This window comes from Suncus etruscus, chromosome 16 (assembly GCF_024139225.1).
Source record: "Suncus etruscus isolate mSunEtr1 chromosome 16, mSunEtr1.pri.cur, whole genome shotgun sequence".
NCBI classification, from domain to species: domain Eukaryota; kingdom Metazoa; phylum Chordata; class Mammalia; order Eulipotyphla; family Soricidae; genus Suncus; species Suncus etruscus.
The window spans coordinates 62,995,911-63,004,491 of NC_064863.1; the positions used below are offsets into that span (position 1 = coordinate 62,995,911).

General features: G+C 36.3%; 1 non-coding gene across 1 annotated transcript; it reads left to right on the forward strand.

Moving 5' to 3' along the window:
- Positions 1 to 485: 485 nt before the first annotated feature.
- On the forward strand, positions 486 to 592 carry LOC126033024 (U6 spliceosomal RNA). The gene has a single exon (XR_007504181.1). It is a non-coding gene; the product is annotated as a U6 spliceosomal RNA (small nuclear RNA).
- Positions 593 to 8,581: the final 7,989 nt, after the last annotated feature.

Genomic DNA, 8,581 nt, shown 5'->3' on the forward strand with positions numbered 1-8,581 from the left:
AAGTCTTAAAATTTCATCTGTTATTCTGAAATAGCCTCCTAGCTGGCATCTACGTCTCTGGTCAATTCCTGTTCCAATTAATTATATTCACCATTAAATAAGGATAAGATGGATTCCTCACCTATAAGATAGATCAGCAATATTTTATGTTCTTTTAAAGTCTAAAAAATATTAATGTTATTCATGAGTGTGGGAAGATTAGTAATGCTCAGAGCTTACTCCTGACTCTGTGCTCAAGTATTGTTTCAAGTGGTGTTTGGAAACCATATTGAGTGCAGAGGATTGGACAGAATCAGCCACATGCAAAGCAAAGAGCTTCCCCTATGTACTATTTTCCTTTAATTCTCCTTTCAGAAAATGATCTTTAATTTTCACATTGTCCCTCAAAATCAATGCAATTACTTGGAATCATTAAAGTAATTATAATCCTGGGGTCAAAGAAAGCTATACTCCTAACATTTAATCCAATTAATTACTTCTTATCCATGCTCACTTCGGCAGCACGTATACTAAAATTGGAAAGATACAGAGAAGATTAGCATGGCCCCTGAACAAGGATGACACGCAAATTCGTGAAGCGCTCCTTATATTTTTACATGACAGAAATCCAACCACAATCATGTTTGTAATCAAGGTGTTTGAATAAAAAAAATTACTTCTTATCCATTGGTTCAAAATGTATATAAGCAAATGAGTATATGTACTATATTTGTTGAGGAAAAGGACATTCACATGGTAAAATTTCATTGTAAGGGGAAAAGTGCTTCAAAAAGATGAATGTCTGGAAAACCAACAGTAAAATAACCTAAACATAAGCAGAAGAAAATAAATAATAAAAAAAAACAGAGCAGAAATCAACAAAATAGAAACAAAGAAAATACAAAGAATTAATGAGACTGGGAGCTAGTTTTGTGAAGAAAAAAAAAGAAACAAGATATACAAACCATTGACAAGACTCACAAGGAAAAAAGGGGGAAATACTCAAATAAAATATTCAAATAAACAGAAATGAAGGGGGAGAGATTACAACAGAACTCCAAGAAATCCATGACACTATGAGGGCTTATTATGAATGACTATACTCAGTTAAGCTAGAGAACCCAAAAGAAATGGACTTATTTCTAGAAAAATATATCTCCCAATACTTAATAACGAGGAAGTAGAAAGCCTAAATAGGTCAATCATATGACAGAAAATTAAAACAGTAATCAAGATACTTCCCAAGAATAATAATCCAGGACCAATTGGGTTTATAGGTGAATTCTATCAAACATTCAGAGAGGAGTTACTGCCATTGATCCTTAGACTCTTCCAAAACATAAAAAAAAAAAAACCCTGAAATCCTCCCTACTAACTTTTATAAAGCTAATATCACACTAATTTTCAAACTGACAAAGAAAACTATAAACTAATCTCAAAATCCTTAACAAAATCTCAGCAAACTGAATCTAACAACACATCAAAAAGATTATACATCATGACTAAGCAGGTTTCACCCCAGAAATGCAAGGATGATTCAATATATGCAAATCAATCAACATCATAATACACCATATCAGTAAAATAAAGGATAAAAAACATATAATCATATCAATGGATGCAGAGAAAGAATTTGACAAAATACAACACCCATTCATGATTAAAACCCTCATCAAAATAGGTGTGGAAGGAACTGTCCTTAAGATAGTAACAGCTATCCATAAGAAGACCACAGCCAACATTATTCTGTTTGTTTAGGTTTTTTTTTGTATAATTTTCATTGAGATCAATGTGAATTAGAAGTCTTTCACACTTATAAGGTGCATAGTGACAGTAAAGCAGTAATTCCAACCACCAGTGTTGACCTCCCTCTGTCCTTGTTCCCAGCATATTTAGTCTGTCTCCATCCATAGCCCCCTGGATTGCTAGTGTAGCAAGTCCCTTTTGTTTATAACTTTCAACATTCTTCTTCTTTTTTTTGTTTTTGGTTTTGGGGCCACACCTGGTAACACTCAGGTGTTACTTCTGTCTATGGCTTGGTGGACCATATGGGACACCGGGGACTCGAACCAAGGTCTGTCCCAGGTCAGCCATGTGCAAGACAAATGCCCTACCACTGCACCATCACTCTGGCCCCCAACATTATTCTTAAAGGAGAAAAAACTGAAAACATTTTCCCTATGGTCAGGAACTAGGCAAGGCTGTCCATTGTCTCCACTCTTGAACAAGAGGAAGTCAAACCATCTCTATTTGTAGATGGCATGATGATATACATAGAAAAACGTAAAGAGTCCACAGAAAAGCTCCTAGAAGCAGTACAGCAAATTGACTGACTACAAAGTCAATACTCAAAAGATAGTAAGTCCTTTATACAAATAATGACTAGGGGAGAAAGAATCAAAGAGTCTATCCTTAATGGCAAAATACTGAAAGCATTTCTACTAAGGTCAGGCACTAGGCAAGGCTGTCCTCTGTCTCTGTCTTCACTCTTATTCAACATAGTATAAGTCCTAACAAGGGCAATCAGACAAGAGAAGGAAATCAGAGGAATTCAAATAGAGAAAGAGGAATCAACTATGTTCATTTGCAGATGATATGATGATATACATTGAAAATTCTAAAGAGTCCAAAGAAAAGCTTCTGGAAACAATAAACCAATATAGCAAAGTGACTGGCTACAAAGTCAATACATAAAAGACAGTTGTACATTTCTTTATGCAAATAATGAAACAGAGAAAGAGATAAAAGAGTCCATCCCATTTTAAATAGTATGATACATATGGTACATATAATAGTACACATTATAATGTTAAGTACTTAGGAATCAACCTAACAATAGAGGTCAGAGACATGTACCAAGAAAACCTCAAAACACTTTAGAAAGAGATTTAGGAGGACCTAAGGAAATAGAACATTCCATACTCATGGGTCAAAAGAATCAACATCATCAAATGAGGACATTTCATGCTCAAAGGTTGAAAGAATCAATATCATCAAAAATGACTATCTTATGGCAAAGTACTATATAGATTCAATGCAATATTTATTCAAATTCAGACAACATTCTTCAAGGACTTAGAATAATCATAAAATTATGTGGAGCCATAAAAGACTTAGAAGAGCTAGATTCATATTAAAAATAAACAAGAAACTGAGGCATCTCATTACCTAACTTGAAGCTCTACTAAACAGCCATAGTGATCAAAACAGCATGGTATAATAAAAACAGACTTTCAGATCAATGGGTCATAACATGTAGCAGGTCAGCCCCTGAAGAGGTTGACTGATGGAGGGATGGAGAATGAGGCCCTTTTCTTCCAGCTCGGAGCACGCGTCTGCCACCCTGTCTAGCCCACGGTTCTGAGGTGAAACGGTGGGTAAACAGCTCGCAGACAATCAGGCTCGTGGAAATATTTGCTTTATTCGGATGGACAAAACTGAAGTCCAAAGACTCAGATTCAGTTCCAGCCAGCAAAAAGCTCTCGCCTTCCACAGACCCTTGCTCTTATAGTCCAGAGTCAGGTCCCACCCAATGGTGGGATCAGATACCAACCAATGGTGGAAGCAGAATCAGGTCCTACCCTAGGGTGGGGGCAGAATGCCAGGTCACACCCTAGGGTAGGGCACAATCACCTAATCAGATTAGGGTGAGCAACATAGTAATCCCCCAAAATATTTACATACACAACAATTCCCCCTTTTGTTTTTAGTAAACAAACAATATTGTCTACAATTATTAAAAGAAAAATTAGTCACTAATAAAAGAGCGGCTGTTTGCATAAGCGCATCACAGGAAAATGTAAAGAAAAACTTCTAACCTAAGCACAGGGTGTCTAAAACCAGAAACATGTATCAAGGAATCAACTACAAGCTCCTGACAAGATAAATCTAAGACGTACATAGATCTTTCGAAGAGACACCAGAAAGGTTGTGTAGCAGGCAAGGAGAAGCACCTTTTCTTTATTTGTTGTTGTTGTTGTTGGTTTTTGGGTCACACCTGGCAGTGCTCAGGAGTTACTCCTGACTCCACGTTCAGAAATCGCTCCTGGCAGATACCGGCATTTGAACCAATGACCTTCTGCATGAAAGGCCAACGCCTCACCTCCATGCTATATCTCCAGCTCCATTTTCATTCAAGTTCAGGTAGACCAGAAAGCCCATCTTTGAGGGCATTGAACTAGGCCTTTATTTCAGAAGAAGAGGCTCATACACCCTCTGCACAGTGGGGAGCCACTGCAATGATGATCAATAGGTATCTGAACTTAGTCCAAGTTCTTAATCCTGTCTGAAGTCCATAAGATGTCTGAAATTGATGTCGACTATTTATAGATGGGAGCTTAAGTCACAAACCAAAACAAAATGTTTAAGGCAGAGACCCTCCCTGTGTAAATAAACAACTTGAGGGCCCATCCAAAATGGATGGAACCTTCTATAAACCTAGTATTTTGCCTATGATGCGCCCAGCAAAAAACCCTGAGAACAGACAAAAATATCATTTAGGAAATTATAGACAATAATATCTAACTCACAAACCTAAAGTCAAGAAAGCAAAACATTAATGTAATACATCGATTCCTAATATTAAAAACTAAAATAGAAAAACATTAATTACGATAGTCAAAAGAAGTGTAGTACCAAACATAACTTCAAAGGATTACAGTTATAGGAAAAACAACAGATGTAATTTCTACAGAGTTCAATACCAATCTGTAAATATGAGGGGTCTGGAACTCCAAAAAGACCGGCAGAAGACACTTGATGGGTCTGGAAAAGCGGGTTGAAGCCTTGTACAGGAGATAACATCAAGCTGAATGAAGAAGGAAGGCCAGTACAGTCATCCATGTGTTGGGGCATCCCCAAGCGTTACATCATTACATCATAAGTTGGTTGGGCTTCTGTATTTCCTTTGGGATCGGTGCAATCTTGGGGTAGCCATTATAGAAACGGTCAACAATAGCATTTTGTATGTGGATGGAAAACCAGAAATTCAGATAGCACAGTTTAACTGGGATCCAGAGACTGTGGGTCTTGTCCATGGATCTTTTCTCTGGGGTTACATTGTGACACAAATCCCAGGTGACTTCATTTCCAACAAGTTTGCAGCATATATGGTGTAAAACTCCAACAGTCATGGATTTCTTCTTCCCGCCGAGATCAGGAAGCTTGTAGTTGTGGGTGAAGGAGATGGGTTGCACATGTGAAATCCTGAAAATTAAAATGTTAAGGACTAGGAAGAGAGAAGGAAGGATAAGGAAGACTAATTTGGGGAAGATAAAGTTAGGAAAAAGGAAACTATATACAAAATATGCAGAACAGACAGACACTAAAGAAGACATACATACACAGACTTCACAAAAAATATGGCCATAACACTCACTCATACTAAAAAATATTTGTTGGAAAGGATCCAAAATAGAGCAAAAGAAAAGAGAATTCAGCTGAATCAATTAAAAGCTCCTTAAAATGTAATAGCCGGCAATTGTTTAGATAAATCATTTCAAATTCACTAAAAATATTTTTTTTTTGCCTAGCAGATCTGAAAGAGAATTTCATGCGTAATACAAACATGGACAACTCTACTATACGTGTATATCAGTATATATACAAAGTTATTGTATAACATTAACTTTATGATAATCAATCATAGGCAAGAAGCACTGTGAAGAAAGTCCACCTAAAATTATCATTATGTAAGCGTCTTAAAACCTAAATTGAGGGAAATAAAGCAATGATGTTAAAATAAAAAGAGTGAAAGTCGTTAAATGAGTATACCTAGAAAGAAAAACAACATTAATATGATGAGAAATTTCTCTTTCAGGTGAACCTTGACTAAATTAATTTGTAAAATTTCATGATTAACTGAGACCTAGAGCAATAATGAAATTAAGACATAAATCCATCCTACAAGGAAACACATTGGGGATTCATGATTTTTAATCTATATTCATTGATCATGCCTGTGGAAAGAATCCTAGAGCATTAATAGCAACTGATAGGGAAGTAAAATGATTATCTGGTGTTCATTGTAGATCTCTAAGAAGTATAAAACAGGATGTATGCTGCTGTGGATTTCACCAATGTATTAGGGACTTTTTTGATCTTCTTGTCATCAAAATTGATCCAGTGTTGTTTTCCAGCAATCTTACAGTATGAAGTACAGTGTCCATAGTGAACTTTACCATAATGGTTTGACACCGATGATAAGTTGTATTTCTTAATCTTGCTTTTATTCTCTGAAGTGAATTCCTCTAAATTGAGGTCTTCTAAAGGAAAATCTACATAAGTATGCAATTTTTTTATTTGTTTGCCATCAAAAGCAAAACGTTTCAAGTGTATTATAAGTACTGGTGGCAGTTTCCATAAGTACGTTTTCTTTGAAAAATCCCTTCTATTTTTGCAACTGTTGCACAGAACTTTGTTGTCATTTCTTAATTCTTCTTCTTTAAAAAATTCAGAGAGGCATTCCTGTAATGTACATTTATCTGTAGATGTAACAGCCAAAGACAAATGAACAAATGTCTCATAAACCTCAGACTTTTGGTGGCAAGTGAGACACTGGAGTATAGATTTGAATTGTCCTTGAAAGAGATCATAAATAATAGATTTATGAGCCTTTTGGTGTTCTGGACTAAATTGTTCATAATTTTCATTTCCCATGAGATGTGTAGTTTTGTCTGTCATTAGATTTACAGTAAGCAAGTCCTGATGTAATCCCTCTATTAGGAACATCAGTAGTTCGTGAGGATCCTGCTGATTGTGTCCAGCAAACTGGTCATTAAGTAAACCAATTGTTACTTTGATGCTTTCAGGGTTAATATATCTATGAAATCCATTTCCCATGGTTTTGATGAGCCGACCAAATTCTTCGGCTAATTTACCTTCATGCCCCATCGGATTTTTCTTGTTAATATCCTTTTTATAATGATCTTTATAAAAATACTGAGTTAAGTCTAAAATATTATACAAGCATTGCAATATTGAGTTCATGTAGCAAGAGTTTCCTATATTTTGGAGCCCAGTTAAGACAGGTTCCTGTCTTTCCTTTTGCATCTCGGAGTGTAAGGGTTTATCACTACCATCAGTCTCACTCATTGTATGGTGTGTGACAGCTAAATCGTTCCCTGCCCCAGAGACCTTAGTAATATTACTGCTGTTAGTGTCTGAAGTATTCTGTTTTTTCTCTGAAGGGGAGTTTGTAGTCTGAACCTGATCATTTGTGCTAGCCCGATTTCTAACAAGACGTAATGGAACCCAAAATTTCTTGGGAGGGTCATCATTTATAGAAACATAGGCATAACCCCTTCCTCTTAGAAGATAGCCAGCTATCCATTTTTCATCCTCCTTGATCCAAATAGGTTTATGGGTTGTTTCTTGTCTCTGAATATCTTCTTTAAAATGTCTTTCCGCTGCAGTGTAGCTTTCCCCTTGGGGTAAGTTAAAGTAATTTAGTGTGATAAGAGTCAAAGATAGCAAATCCGTTGGTGGTAAACCTCTTTTTCTATTTTTTTGCAATTGAGTTTTTAAGGTTCTGTGAGTCCTTTCTACAATGGCCTGTCCCCTACAATTGTAAGGAATTCCTCTGAGATGTCTTATCTGCCATTCCTTACAAAAAAATTCAAAAGTTTTGCTAACATAGGCTGGCCCATTATCAGTTTTTATAGAATATGGAATACCCATCACAGAGAAACATTGTAAAAGAAAACTACAAGCAGCCTTAGATTTTTGAGAAGACATGGGAATTGCCCACATAAACCGAGAATAAGTGTCCACTACAACATGAAGATAAGGTTTCTTTGGAAATAAATCTGTTTGAGTTATATCCATTTACCAAAGTTCGTTAGACTGTAAGCCTCTTGGGTTTGCTCCTGCTATGTGAGTCTTTTTTGTTAACGGTGCACATACGTTGCAGTTTTCTACGATTTCTCTAGCTTGCCTCCATGGAATTTGGTAATTCACATGTAAACGGCGAGCATTTGTGTGTAGGGCTGAATGTTCCTCTACAGGTGATTTAAATATAGGCATTGCTAGCAAGTCAGCAGTTTTATTTCCTTGAGCCATAGGTCCTGGAAGACCTGAGTGGGCTCTAATATGTGTGATGAAGATGGGCTCAGTTCGTTTTTGAAGAAGCTGCTGTAATTGTTTAAGTAAGTCCTGTATGATCGGGTTATTAGCATTAAGGGATGCAGTGGCTATCACATGACATAAATTTACCACATACAAAGAATCAGAAACTATATTCATGGCTTCAGATACATTTTCTAATAGGTAAATTAACGTTGCTAATTCAACTTTCTGTGCAGATTTATATTTGGTATCTATGGTCATATTAATGTTGTCTCCAGTTATTCCTCCTTTTCCATTTTGGGATCCATCAATGTAAAAAACCTTGGCATTGGGGATAGGGGAATCCCGAACAATTGAAGAAATAACAAACTGAGTTTTCTTTAAAAAGTCCCAAATTTTTCCTGCTGGATAATGGGAGGATATTTCTCCTGTGAAATCTGAGAGGGCCCTTTGTAGAGATTCATTAATTGGCAATATTGACTCAATTTCCTTTTTTGGTACTGGCAAAACTATTATATCTGGGTCAAAACCTAGTAAA